General features: G+C 39.1%; 1 long non-coding RNA gene across 7 annotated transcripts in view; it reads right to left on the reverse strand.

Moving 5' to 3' along the window:
• Positions 1–951: 951 nt before the first annotated feature.
• LOC108247460 overlaps positions 952–14,786 on the reverse strand; it is a 15,817-nt gene continuing 1,982 nt past the window's right edge. Inside the window, exons 2-6 of one of the 7 annotated variants that reach the window (XR_005234308.1) lie at positions 9,199–9,452; positions 8,923–9,113; positions 8,023–8,177; positions 5,166–6,069; positions 952–5,038 (exon numbers count right to left, since the gene is read on the reverse strand). This is a non-coding gene — a long non-coding RNA (uncharacterized LOC108247460). Of the gene's footprint in view, positions 5,039–5,165; positions 8,178–8,922; positions 9,114–9,198; positions 9,453–14,786 lie in introns of all 7 variants that reach the window. The other 6 variants (XR_001809082.3, XR_005234306.1, XR_005234307.1 and 3 more) reach the window with 6 other exon arrangements.

The following is a 14,786-nucleotide window of genomic DNA, read 5'->3' on the forward strand; positions in this document are numbered from 1 at the left end:
ATTTGAGATTTTCATTTGTTGTCATTTGTAATCATGAAAATTAAACGAAATAAACATTTGAAATATATGAGTTTGTATGTAATGTATGAATATAATATACAAGTTTCACTTTTTAAATGGAATTACTGAAATCAATCTACTTTTTCATGATATTCTAATTTTATGACCAGCACCTGTATGTTAAAGAACCCCACCTCCCCGGTGGTCACAACTTTTGAAACCAGTGAATTAATCTAGCTATATTACAAATTGGTCCCTTGAGCCAGATACTGGGTGATTGCCAAAAAATCAGTTAAGATGTCCGTAGATGATGAAACGTTACACCCAGCAGACGTCCATCCTCACCGATAGACTCATCCACCCTCTTAGATGAAAGATTATGTGGTCTTCCTGCCTGCCTCACACAGATCTTCTCATGCAGTTCAATTCCATGCAGTTCAATCGGAGCATCTAGAGATCTAGAGTGGCTCCTAAAAGGCAGCAATCCATACCCAGGTTAGAACTGTGCTGCACTGACCATTGGTCAACTGGCAAGATTACTGCATAGGGAGCTAATTGTGAAGATCCACAACGTACATGGATTCAGAAAATAATCCTGCTGATGACAGGGAAAGGATTACTAGAACTTGATGATAAAAGTCAATGGAGTCAGGGTCCTTCCTTTCTGTTTCAAGTACCCAGATTTAGGCTCACATTGCTAGTCTCTATGGAGATAGAGTACTTGACAGAACTGTGGAAACCAAATGTATGCTACCACACCACAGTTTGCAATAATTCTCTTCTACCAAACCTCAACCAGTTTTTATCTTTCAGAGCTCTAACAGAAATTTATTTCCAGTCTCAACATCGGGCACAAACTAACCAAGCAAAAAACTACATCGAGGAAAGACACTGAGAAAGAAATCCTAAGTAGAGCCCAACGGAGCCTTAGGAGTTCAGCCTTCTGGCTTATTTTACTTTTGCTATTATTGTGTGTGATGACTCTGCATTTGTGTGTGTTCATGATGTAAAGCACTTTGAACTGGCTTGTTTCTGAAAAATGCTATATAAATAAATACATTTGACTTGACTTGACTTCTGGTGAGGCAGTATCTTCCACTAGTAGGATACTCTCTCTAGCATCAGAGTATGTTAAGACTATGGGGCTCATTTGGCTGGAGGAAGGCTTCACATCAGTGAGCAGTCAGAGCCAGAGGTTAAACACCCATTTGTTCTTGACCCACATCATTAAGTGATACAGCTTCTTATCCATAACACAGATAAGAATCTTCACCATCCAGTATTGCCACAAATACTGGATACTGCATGGTTGTGAAGCTATTAAGCACTACCAGCATTCATGTTCAAACTGCCAGAGGTGGAGAGCAGATTTCCGCCCTGCAGATTAAGACTGATGAAACCCACTTTCTTTTCCACAGACATGCACTGTTTTGGGCCTGTTTTGGAAAAGGTTGGGTGCTATCAGGAGAAAATATGGGGCATTCTGTTTAAGTGCCTGAGCACATGTGCAGTGCATTTGGATGTATTGTCTAGTCTGGATGCTGATTCATTTCTGATGGCACTTAGTCATTTTGTTGCAAGAATAAGCAAACCAGCAGAACTACGGTCTGACCAGGGTAATAATTTTAAAGGAGGAGAAAGAGAGCTCCAGGACGCTTTTAAGGCCTTGCACCTCACACTGCAGGCTCAATTGGCTGAACACCAAATCTGGTTTCAGTTTAATCCTCCACATGCACCACATTTTGGAGGTGTTTGGGAAAAAGAAGTGAGGTCTGTGAAAACTGCATTGTACACCACCATTCAAACCCAGACTGTCCCTGAGAAAATACTGAGGAGAGTACTTACTGGCGTGGAGAAAATTTGGAACTCTAAATCATTAGGTTACAAGCTGGCAGATCCTAAATACACTGACAAGAACCAAGAGGTGTTAAAAGACAAAAGGTATCTCAGGAACAGTCCAATAGTAGAAAACAACTGTGTCAAGGGTGTTTGTGTACTAGAATGTAGAAACTGTGAAGGCTAGATGAATTCAGTAAATTAAAATCTTTTGAGACCAAATAAATTACTCCAGCTACCAGCAGGCAAAACATGAAGTGACACAATACGCCTTACCATGAATGTCAGCACGTCAGCCCCTGCCCTGACCTGCAACCTTAACCAATGTTGCCACAGGCTGTGGGCCCACATGAAAGTGGCTTCTTGGCATGTTTTCAAGCTCGTCCCTAGAAATTAAGGGTCGACCACCATGCGCTCATCTACAAACCTCAGACACACAAACACCAGGAGGATGTCTCTCAGTTCCCTGTTTCCAAGTCATCCAGGAGGACACCTTTCACTTTCTCGTGTCCGAAGGGGTCGAGGAGAACTCTGCTTTGTTCCCTCTCTTCAAGGGTGTCCAGAAGGATGCCTCTCACATCCTTGTGTCCAAGAGGGCCCAGGAAGATGTCTTTTACTTCTCAAGCCTGAGACAGTTCAAGAGAATGCCCGTCAGTTCACTGTCACCAAGGGGGTCCAGGAGGGTGCCTCTCACTCCCTTGTGTCTGAGTGACTCCAGGAAAACTCCCCTCAGTTTCTTGTCACCGAGAGGATTCATGAGAACACATCTTGTTTCCCTCCATCTCTATCTCCAGCCCTTAAAACTCTCTTGAAGAAAACTTCTTTGTCCCTAGCCGTTGAGACTTTTACAAAGGATGCTTCTCCAATTCCTGTCTCCAGGAGTCTCACATTTTCCTAAAATTTCCCAAGGATCTGAAGTCTCCAGTCCAGAGGGTCTCAGGTCTCCAAGCCCGTGGGACACAAGTCTCTAGTCCCAAAGATCTCTAAGCCTCCACTAAGATTTCCCCACCTTCAGTACCTGAGAACTCCTAGCCTTCAGTCCCTGAGGCCTCTCAATGTCTTGCCATTGACAGCTCCAAGTCTTTTACCTCTCCACCTAATCTGGCATAAACTGCCTAGATCTTTACCTTCACTTAAGCTCCTGTCTGAGAGGATCAAGGACAATGCCTCTCTCATCTCATACCTGTCCCTGAGTTTGGGATGGTCAAAAAAAGATGCTTCTCCCATGCCTGTCCCCAGGTCAGGGGCGGTTTTACTGCACTGTAAAAACATTCTGTAGTTTTTACAAAAAAAAAACCTGGCAGCTGTGGTTCTGTACAAAATACTGTGAACATGTAAACTGTTTTACAGAGTTAGCTGTAACTTCAACAGTTTTACAATGTAGAATTAACAAGGTGTTTTGTAAACCTAAATACATTTTCAATGTACTTTTTACAAGATTTTAATGTAAAAATACAATTTAAACAGTGCATTCTACAGATTTTTTCATTTAGATTTACAATAAAAATGTCATGTTTTGGATACTTATATATTTCGTAATTCTTGTTCAAATTGATATGTTTAAATCAATTTGAACAAACTTAAAAGCTTGTATGTAAAAATACCTGAAAAAAGGTCAATTTAACACTGTTGTGCTGTAAATGTAACCGTCTTATTTTGTTTTCTGAATTACAATTTATCTTTGTTTTAAATACAGCAATTAGTAATTATGAAGACGAAATGTTGTCATTTTAACACATTCTTAATATAAAACTAACAGGAATACTTTGTTTCAGATTTTACAACAAATCGCTGTTACTTAAACATTGCCTTTCTGTATTTCAGTTTAGGTGTCCAGATGGGTATCCTGATGTTTGTTTGTTTTTTTAACTTTGTTTTTGCATAGTCCTTCCTTCCAGGTCCTCTTGCTCCTACCTGACTCATGGTTAATGCCTTTTGTTTTAGGAGCTGTCCCTAAGAGGGGGAATACTTTCCTAGGTTTTTGTGTTTATTGTTGGTTGGTTTTTTTTTTTTTTTGGTTCCTTGTGTTTAGTTTTGTTTTGTTTCTCTGTGCCATTGGCCATTCTTACCTTTACTTAACCATTCTCACCTGTTCCTCAAGTGTTCATTAGTTTTAGCTGTTTCCTCTAGTAATTATTCCTCCCAGTTCTACTTATACTATTGGTTTGCTCTCTCTCATCAGTCAGACCTACTGGTTGTCTCCCTTATAATCCCTATGTGTGCCTTATGGCTTAGTTTTCTTTTGTTGCCCTGTCAGCTTTGGTCTTATTTTTATTAAATTCCTTTCTGTATCTTATCCTCATGTCAAGTCTCCTTTGGTCCTATCTCGAAAAATCTGACATCCCTCTGATGTTTTTTGTCCCACTGGGTAGAGACCCCAGGGCAGACCCAGTACTTGTTGGAGGGAATATATATCCTCTCTGGCTTGAGAATGTCTTGGCATCCCCCAGGAGCAGATGGATAGTGCTGGGGAAAAGGATGTCTGGGTTTCCCTCCTCCACCTGTTGCCTCTCTGGTCCATCCTCTCTAATTGTTGAGTGTTATTTTAATTATTTTTACAGAAGAAACCAATTGACAGTACCTCCTGTAGGGTATACAAATTATTGTTTAAATTATAACTCTCTACCTAAATAATATTATTTTTACATGAGCCATAATACATAGTAAACTTGGGAGGCTTTTGCATGTTTTGTTGGAAAGCATAATTTTGGAATGCAAAGCTAAACAAAAAGTGGTGTGTTTTTATATTGTGGTAAGATTCCTTTTTGTTTACAAGTGAAAGTCTACTGCCATCTAGTGATGTCAATGTATTTTACAGTGTCATGCACGATAAGTAGTAATTATGAGTATAATTAAGTCCTCCTGAGAAATATTTTAATAAGTATTCAAATTTATTACTTGAGTACGAATGTTTTGTTTTGTTCCACAAGAAATAGATAAAAAAGTAACATAAACCCACAACCTTCTGACAACAGTTATAACTCCTTATTCACAGCTATCATATTCATGAATACAAATATTAATAGGAAAATGTAAATACAACTGTGTCTTAAGAAGTGGCAGTGACATATTTCTTGTTGCTTAATGCCAAAGCTTGGCTTGGGTTGAGAAAGAGGGAAGAGGAAGTTAAAAAAGGACTGAGAGGGAGAAAGATCCAGCAGTCATGTCAGGACAGTAACCTGCTCCTCTAAAGTCAGACATCCTGAAGAGAAGAGACAAACGGAGAAAAGAAATCACAAACTATACAATACAAAGATATACAATCAGTTATTGGTTTAGCCAGGTCTTTTTGAGAACTATAATGGAACAGATATCTTCAGATTGCCCACCTGATCCTAAGTTGTGTTGTGGAGGGGTTTTTTAATTTTGTAATGCTCTCTGTATGCTGTCGTGATTCACTCTGCTACCCTGACTTCTGCAGGGACATCTTGGACCATCTGGAATTCCATCTTCCCTGTTTCTGGGACATTGATGGAATTTCTGTAACAGGTTGACATGAAACGTGTTTAGATTTATGTTTATCACCACAGATGTCATTTGTGAGTGGACCAACTCCCCAAGTAGGATATAGGTCTCATTAACTAGCCACTGACTTGGTCCAGTTGGTGAAAGAACCAACACCTTCTGGCCATTTTGTTAGGTTACTTTCATAACTATATTCTCTTTGGACTATTTGTAAGGAATTTGTGATTGTAATGATTTGCATTTTAGGATAAAATGAGGCTTAGGTACAATTTAACTAAATTTGGTTTAGGTTTTAGAAGTCTTGTCTACATGGAAGTTTGTCATACTCGATTACTGATGTATTCTGAAAGGCTTGATGTTGAATCATACTTGAAATTTGAAAACCAACATCATTAAAATCTCACAAAGGTCATTTTAACTGATTTCATTGAAAGTATAAGATGATTACAAATATCAGTTTTTAAATTATAATAATTTAATTTAATACAGTTATAATTATAATACAGAATTGCTCCTTTCATTCAATGTTTTACATATGTATGTACATATCTTTGTTAGATTTTTAGTGTATTGGATCATAGCCTAAATCCATAAAAAGAAGCCAACTGTGACTTTTTTCCTGGTATTTCCAGAGGTTCTACCTCTCATCTCAAAGGCTTCTTTAGTTCCAATAACCTGCATCCTTGTCATGGTTCTGTTGAGGCCTGAGAAGTCTCCAAGTGACAACTGGTCGTCCACAGCTTTTGAACCGGTGAGTCACCTATAGCTCTATGTAATGAGAAAGGAAAGAAGAAGAAGGGATTTTGGGTCTAGCTGTTTCATTTTAACTGATGCAAATTAATAAATAACATCTATTTCCAACTAGAAGTTTCATTAAAACTAACCTGACAACCTTGCAGAATTAATAACATTTGATGACCAAATTCCAAAGTAATCTATTTACCAAAATAGTCTGTAGTATTTCAAATTCTTGCGCAGATAAGAAACCAAAAACATTAGTCCTAAAATCCAAACATTCTGTTAAAAACTTTTTTTGGTCTAGTTAAACTAATAATTACTATTTCAGCTTAGATTAATAAAGTATTACTTCTTGTTGTGTTTTATCTTGATAAATCCTCACTCAGAGTAATTACTTGTCATTCCTCACAAAATATTCCCTAAACCTTTAGTTCTAGTCTTATTTTTATTGTTGATTCAATTTTCTTGATTAAATTTATTTTTGTATTAAAACCTTAAAGACAAAATTTGTTTCCTTGTTATTAGCTGTAAACATTATGATAAGGAGTTCCCTGTGAGTAATGAATTTCATGCAGTCTAAATTGTCACTAGGTGTGAGTAAGAGGGTGTCAGTCTAGTTTGTATCTGTGTTCCTGTGACTGACTTGTGATCTGTCCAGGGTATACCCCTCCTTTTGCACATTGGCACCAAGCGTGCAAGGTCAGGGGGGACCTTGCACAAACAAGTGGGTAAAGAAAATGGATGTTTGAGTTACACAAAAGAGTCTGAGACTTAGTTTACTTCAAGTCTTAAGTATGGTACTGTTCTTGTCAAATGTCCATTGCACTTGACAATGAGGGCCTGCTCTTGTGCTGCCATAATTAGTGCCTCTGTGCTGTCCTTCACTCCAGCCCTTTCTAGGCCCTGATAGGTCTGATGGAATTTATTAGTATCAGCCACATCCTCAATCATCTCTTCATGATGATTCCTCTTTCTCCTCTTCCACATTGGGTTGTAGCTGACAGACATCTACTTACCAGATCATCATTTGGAGCTTTCTTCTTGATGTACTCCAGTATCTTGATCATTTCATCCTGTATAGTGGCTCTGATACTCACTAGTCCTCTGCATCCCTCCTTTCTCTTAGTGTACAGTCTCAGGGTGCTGGATTTAGGGTGAAACCATCCGTGCATTGGGAGGAGCTTTCGTGTCGTTTCACATATAGGCAGTTCCACTTTCATTTCAAGCTCTCGGGTCCTCTGGTAGAGGACCTGAAAGCTTGAGGGTTGAGGGTTCTCCACAGTACCTTGGCTGTTCCTAGGATTGCTCTCTTCTGGACAGAGATCTCTGAGGTTGTTCCTGGGATCTGTTGGAGCCACTCTTCCAGTTTGGGGGTCACAGCTCCGAGTATGTTAAGGTGGTGTAAGGGGATTTTCTCTCTACCTGTTCTGAGCCGGTCAGCACCAGAAATTGTAAAATGAAGATTAAAGCCAACAATTTCCTGGAAAAATTTGGCCTATATATATTTATTAGAAACAAACTAGTACATCTTAACATTTTTATTAACAAATCAGAAAAATAAACACAACATTTGCATTGCTGCTGTGTGGGAAAAGCTCCCTTAACTACAATATCCACAAGAAAAAGCATTGCCTTCTTGTGCTAAATGTAGGCAACATATTTTAAAAAATGGACTCCTGAGACACAGCCCTTTCGTAGTCTCCCTTCATCTGCCCACACCTTATCACTCCACACGATCAGAGCCAGATCTTGTCACATGAAAAGAGGCATAATCCACTTTGAACTGCAGGACAAACGCATTTCTCAGAAAATCCAAAGTCTGGACTTAACACATGTAAAATACTCTGAGTGGCTATGAGTGCAAAATCTCTTGTCAGGCAAAGCTAAATGTTTTTTGCACTTTCTAAGACCAACTGCAAAAAAATTGCACCGTATAAAGTAAGACAAACAGAAGGGATGAAGTCCTTAAAGCTCTAAACTTACCAATCACAATTTTTTTTAATTTCAAGATGCTTGAATCCAATCTTCCCAGTCATACCACGTCAGTTTTTTTGTTTGCTGAGTGTTTGAGGAGCACACCCATAATTCTTCCAACGCACTCATTTAGTGATCCTCCACCTTTTAAAGCCAGCGCCATGCTTTGTAAATGTAAGAAAATTTGTTTAATAACATACCTACCCCATCATGTTGTAATGTATTAAAGAAAAATGTATTAGTCTACAAGTCTTGGAATGTAAAGAAAAAGCTATCTTAGAAATGCTACAGCTATGTTGTAATGGTACTTAGGCCTGGAGACAAATATATGATGAATTTGAGTTATTGTAGCTGTTCTTTGGGCTAGACACACTCCTATGCTCCAATGGAATGAGTGTTTTGGCCCCTTAAATGAGATAATTATAACGTATACACTGCACTTGAAATAAGATAATGGACAAAAGTTATTTTAAATGCAAACATCTTATTCCATTCGTAGATCATTGTACTTACAGGCTCAAATCAAGGTCATATACACTTATTTCAAGAAAATTTTACTTACTTTTAGTTCACTTTTTGCAGTGTACTGAGCAGAGTCATGTGACATGAGAGTAAAAATGGAAAACTTTTTCAAATATTTGGAGGATATTATCTGCTGCTTAAGTTAAAATTATTTACTATTTTTATAGTAATTCATCATTAGTACAGGCAATTTTGCAACACTACAATGGTGATTATGGCTTCGTAAGGTGCTAAACCTGAAAAACTCTGTGTTGTTGCTTTAAGAAAACATCTAGCCTGGATTGAAACACGAGTATAGACCAATTTGATAAATATTTTTATCTATTACATATATGTCAACAGGCTCCCTAAAATCAATTTCTCTTAAAGTATAATTCAAATTCTTACCAGTTTGTGAATTTCGGGGTTGTCCCCAAGTTGCACTTCCATGTCTTCAACAGACTGTTGATCGTTTAGCAGGAATGCATTTTGTGTCAAATCGTCTTCAGATAGAGCTTGCAATCCCTGGATAGTTTTATATATTACTTTAATCTGATCCATCATCATTTCTTGACTTGTTAATTCATTTTTCAGAAGTGCTGTGAGATAAAAGGGTATTACCAATGAGTACTTCAACCACAATAATATTATAATTCTGTAACATGACCATAGTAGAACACTTACAAAGATGAAGACTAGAAGAGCGGTGGTGGCTTTCTAGAGATGGTGCAGAGTGGAGGTGGCTTGATGGAGAGGCTGCAGAGTGGTGGTAGCTCAATAAAGATGGTGCAGAGTGGGGGTGGATTCCTGGAGATGGTGTACAGTGGTCCTGCCTCGCTTGAGATAGTGCAGAGCGGTGGCTTGATGGAGATGGTGCAGAGTGGTGGTGGTTGAGACATACAGGATCAGAAATCCTTGGTGCTGGTGGCAATTCATATCTGCAAGTAAAGGTCAAGGTATAACTTTTATGCATTTAATTAGTAGTTAATTCTGATTTAATCCAAGTTTAGCATATTTACTGTGAATACAGATACAAAACCACTCTAAGTGATGACTAACTCCAGATTATACCAGGACTGCAACAGGACCAAACCAGACAAGAGGTATGAGACAAGACCAACACGACCACCTCCTAAAGTGACCCAGAAACCAAAACTAATGCCAAAAGTCCTTATTGTCGGGGATTCTTCAGTAAATGGTATTGATCATCTCTGTAACAAAAATAAAACAAAGGTACTCTGTTTCTCCAAGGACACCGTGTCGGATGTTACAGAGAAAATAGTCCCTCTAACCACTGATCATCCAAGCATTGAAAATTTAATCATTCACACTGGAGCTAATGATCTGGCCAAGAAGCAATCTGAAATACTGAAAAAGGACTTTAGCCATCTTCTAAGCACACTTGGAAATCTGAAAATTAAGGTCCTTATCAGTGGACCAATACTGAAACCTGGACGTGGAGATGAAAATTACAGCAGACTGCTTATGATTAACAGATGGCTTATTAAAGAATGCTCCTCCAAATCTGTGAACTTTATTGACAATCACAAAATCTTCTGGGAACGCCGTCACTTATACAAACAAGACGGAGTCGGCCTAAATAAAGAGGGAAAAAAACTTTTCACTGCCAACATCTTCAATGCTGCTAATTACACAAGGCCATCTCCCCCAATCCAGGACACTGACGTCAGCGCCTCAGCTCATGAGGCGTTCACTGTTTCTAACCAACCAACTGAAAACACATCACCAACACCGACTGTGAGACAAGACCAGGACCTGTCCCCTCAGAACACTACTGGAACACAGGATAGCTCCATACAGCCGATGTTCCTTAACTTTACAGAGAAAATGGATCTACAAGTTCAGCTAAGAACATCTCTCTTAAGTTCCCAAAAAGCATGCTTGAGTTCCGAACCTCCAGATAATGGCCCAACAAAACAATCAGACCAACATCAACTCTGTATCTCTGACGTCTGAGACGGGGGCCCAGACATTAATAAACCTGTCACTCTCCAGAAAGCGTCTGGCCCCCTGGCGGTAAGCTACAGGAGCATTCCTGTTAGAATTACTAATAGAACAAGAGCAAGGAAACACAGTGCCCTAAAATCAAATCTCAGACTAAGCCCCTGTTTTAAGCAACCTCAAGCTGTGGAATTATCTACCTCCAAGACACTTAAGCTGGCTCTGCTAAATATAAGATCACTATCAGCAAAGGGACTTTTAGTTAACGACTTCATCACTGAGAACAATATTGATGCTATGTTTCTCACAGAAACATGACTGGATGACAACAATGAAACACCTGTACTCATTGAATCAGCACCCCCTAATTACAATTTTCTGAGTGAAAATCGTAAATAAAAAAAGGGGTGGAGGGGTTGCTGCAATCTTTCATGATTCATTAAATTGGAATAAGGTTTCCCTGGCAAATTTTGACAGAGGAAGACAGAGATGATGACAGTCCAGGATGGAGAGCAGAGATGATAAGGCAATGAGTGAAACGCTAAACTGAATTGCCCAATCCGCAAGGGAAGATTGCAAAACCGAAGTCCTCACATGATCATCTTGGTTATTGACTACTTCGTTGGAATCCTCAAACCTACTACTATTGTCTGACTAACTTTTTAGAAAGCTCAATATCTTGTTCATCATCACCTGAAACCTTAGTATCAGGTGATATATCCATGTTTGCATTATCTGCTTGTTCATTTTGTAATGCTTCCACAATATACTGGTGTAGATTCTCAGTCATCCAGGCCATGGTAAATTCTCTCAGGCAGAGGTTGGTCCACACTAAGGACAAAACACCCAAACCCAAACTGAGCGGAGTTGTGTATGCAGTTAAGTGCAGCAAAGAATGTCCAGACCTCTATGTTGGAGAGACCAAACAACCTCTCCACAGACGCATGGCTCAACACAGGAGAGCCACCTCTTCGGGACAGGACTCAGCAGTTCACGTACACCTCAAGGATAAGGGACACTCCTTTGAGGACCAAAATGTTCAAAATGTTCTTGGCATATTGCCCCGCAGCTCATTGTAAGCCCATATGCCCTCCATACCCCCTTTCTGATTCTTTTACAGTTTCACAACCAATCACAGTCGTGCAATAAAAAAGACTAGAAGTGTTTTGTGTTAAAAAAAGGGTTAAATACTCAAAACTCTGACTTTGAATTATTATTAAATTTTACCTTGTTTTGAAATCTGAAATAATTTCTTACATGAAGATATTAAATAATTTTGAATTCCAGATTTTCCTGTCTCATTAAATTTCAACATCTCACATTATTAATGCAAACTACCAACGTTTACAAAGCATTTTAAAACGTTAAATTAGTGGGGAGTCAATTTAATGTCACTTCTTTTTTCAAATTAATACCTGTACCTTTTATGTAGTGAAGTGAGTATAATGTATACAATTGTATACAAAACACACAAAGGACAGCTCGGTCCTGATTTTCTGCAGATGCAGCAGAGGACGGGCAGAGAACAGTTAACGGCCACAACACCAGGAACAGGAAGACGTCATGGCGCAGTAATCTCATGACAGGTGGAGAAATATTTTTATACAGACACTGAAATTGACTGTCTTAAAGTGGCAGCATACCATTTATGCTGCTACAAAATAATTAAAAAACAAACAATTATTTTGTTGTATTTTACAAGAAGAAGTATTTCAAAGTATGTTAGAATGTCACAATATATGATAAAAGCTGTCATATTCTGTGACCATCTATATTTCAATAAAAGTCATGATATCAGTGGTCAAATGTTACCTTTTATTTATTAGAGGTAACCAAGAGTCAGCAGAAACCGTTTGGCTCAATTATTTAGTACTTTACTATAAGTTACAGTGTGGTCACAATATATGATAAGAGCTATCGTATTCTGTGACCAACTATATTTCAATAATTGTCATGAAGTCAGTGGTCAGATTTTATTCTTTGGAAGAAGAAGAGAGTCACCAGAAGCAGCTTGGTTCAACTAACACCTTGGTTTGCTCTGCTTTTTCTTTCCTTTCTCCTTTTGCGTTTGTTCCCCCCTGACCTCCAATCCCAATGACATATAGTATATACAGGGCTCTCAAGTTTTGATCTGAGCTTGGAGTGAGATTTTTAGCCGCTAGAAGTCGTTAGATGACATCATCACCTAATTTGCATATTTGGTGATACTGATAAAGCTGTAGGAGAGAGGAATATCAACAGTGGCAAGACAAAAAATGAGTAAAAAACACTCAAAATATATTTAGAACTACAAATTAACTTTATGAAATAATTGTATAACTTTAATGCTTTGCCTGATTCCACACTACATAAATAATTTTCTTAGAATATCAAATTGAACCAAAAGACAGTTTTGTGTCATGGAATTGCTAGCTGTACATTCAACCCTGGAACCACAGGGATCTATATTAACACTACAGTCAGTGAAAAAACAATACATTCAAAATTATATTTACATCCCGCTTTGTAATCCAGGACGGGATCAGCGGCAGCTTTGACCACGAATAATTCATTTTCAAAGTGGACATGCAGGGGTGCAACTACCCACTTTCTGAGGGGTATGCAGACACATTATTACCCCCCCCTTTTTTTTTACCTGTTTACGTGAATAATTTTTTTTTTATTCATGGACTTATAACATATAATACCTGATACGGGGCATGGCCCATCAGAACATCTCTGTGGGTCGTTCTCAACCATGAACTGCCCCAATGAGTCCCCCACTTCCTGTGGTGAAGACCATCCAGATGGATCTTCTGAGTAAGGTCTTGCCCCAACTAGTGGCGCCGGATTCATTTTCTAGGTGGGGGGCCACCGGAGTGTTTCGTCACCTTATTAATTTTACATGCATCGAACCATCGTCTAACATCAATAAAAATTGATTAATAAAACGCTTTTTCAGCTATGACTTTTTGTTCCAGTATATTATTATGAATAATGATAATTAGTTAAACCAACCAACAGCTTTATAAATGACCACAATAAAAGTAAACACAGGTAAATAACGTGCGCACGGGCATAGATGGAATAATCCAACAGGAATATACAAACGCTTGTGCGGCGGAACTAATTAAGAGCATTCGGTATTAAAACAACATAAACGAAACATTATATTATTAAAAAGATTTCTTCCGAGGCTATTTATAAGTATGTCACTCATTGTAACTATTTCCATCCTAATGACACTAATAACGACTAATGATGACAATAAGTTTCAGAGCTCAGTATGCCTCCCTTTGCTGACTCACGAAGCAGAAGCTGCGGCAGACTTTGCTGAGGTCCATGTTATCAGTTAAGTCTTTGTGTATATGCAGAAACAGAAGGTGATAAAGCCGCTGTTCTGTCATTGTTGAACGGGGTGAGGTTTTTAGTCGACGGAGGCTAGAGAAGCTCCGCTCAGCCGTTGCATTTGACATTGCCCCCTTATCTTAAAACATGTGGTAACCATCAATTCCGAATCGATAGCTGGGTTTTGAACGACCAAAGAGAGAAAAAAATGTATATATTGCACCATTATTTTTTTGACCTAACAGCAAAAATGATCCACTCAGAGCCAGAGCCTTTTTTCACGTGTTAATGATCCCAACCCCGACTCCGCGCTGTCGCATCTGCATAAACTTTTTGGTGACTGTTATGACCCTGGACTGGAGCTTTAAGAATTTGGTCCGGATCTCAATGCTGTAGGTTTTATTTGTGCTTCTGTCTCGATATAAACACAGAGACACGTTAGTCACAGTCTGTGAGAATCGCGTGCAGTCTGTGCAGCCGTCCGGTGGGAACACGCAGCACACTGGCAGGGCCGGAAAGTGGGGGGGCCAATGGCCCCCTGGCCCCAGTGGTTCCAGCCCCTATGGCCCCAACCCTCTCCTCTGCACCTCTCTGTTCCTTTCCCTCATCATCATCATCATCTTCACCTCTCTTGTCCACTTTCTCCTCTGTGGTGTTGGTCTTTGTGTCACCAACCTGGGAGTGAAGTTTGACTCTGATTTTAAATTTGAAAAACAGATCAGCAGTGTTGTTCGGAAAGGTTTTTATCAGCTTCGTCAAATATCGAAGGTCAAACCAATTCTAACAAGATCTGACCTTGAGAAATTAATCCACGCTTTTATTACAGCTTGTCTTGATTATTGTAATGCACTGTATGTAGGCATTAGCCAGACCTCTCTAGCCCGTCTGCAGCTTGTGCAGAACTCTGCTGCTCGTTTGTTAACTCGGGCCCGTAGGCGCGAGCACATTACTCCCATCTTGGCGTCCCTTCATTGGCTCCCTGT

The sequence above is a fragment of the Kryptolebias marmoratus genome, linkage group LG17, assembly GCF_001649575.2.
Source record: "Kryptolebias marmoratus isolate JLee-2015 linkage group LG17, ASM164957v2, whole genome shotgun sequence".
Classification (NCBI taxonomy): domain Eukaryota; kingdom Metazoa; phylum Chordata; class Actinopteri; order Cyprinodontiformes; family Rivulidae; genus Kryptolebias; species Kryptolebias marmoratus.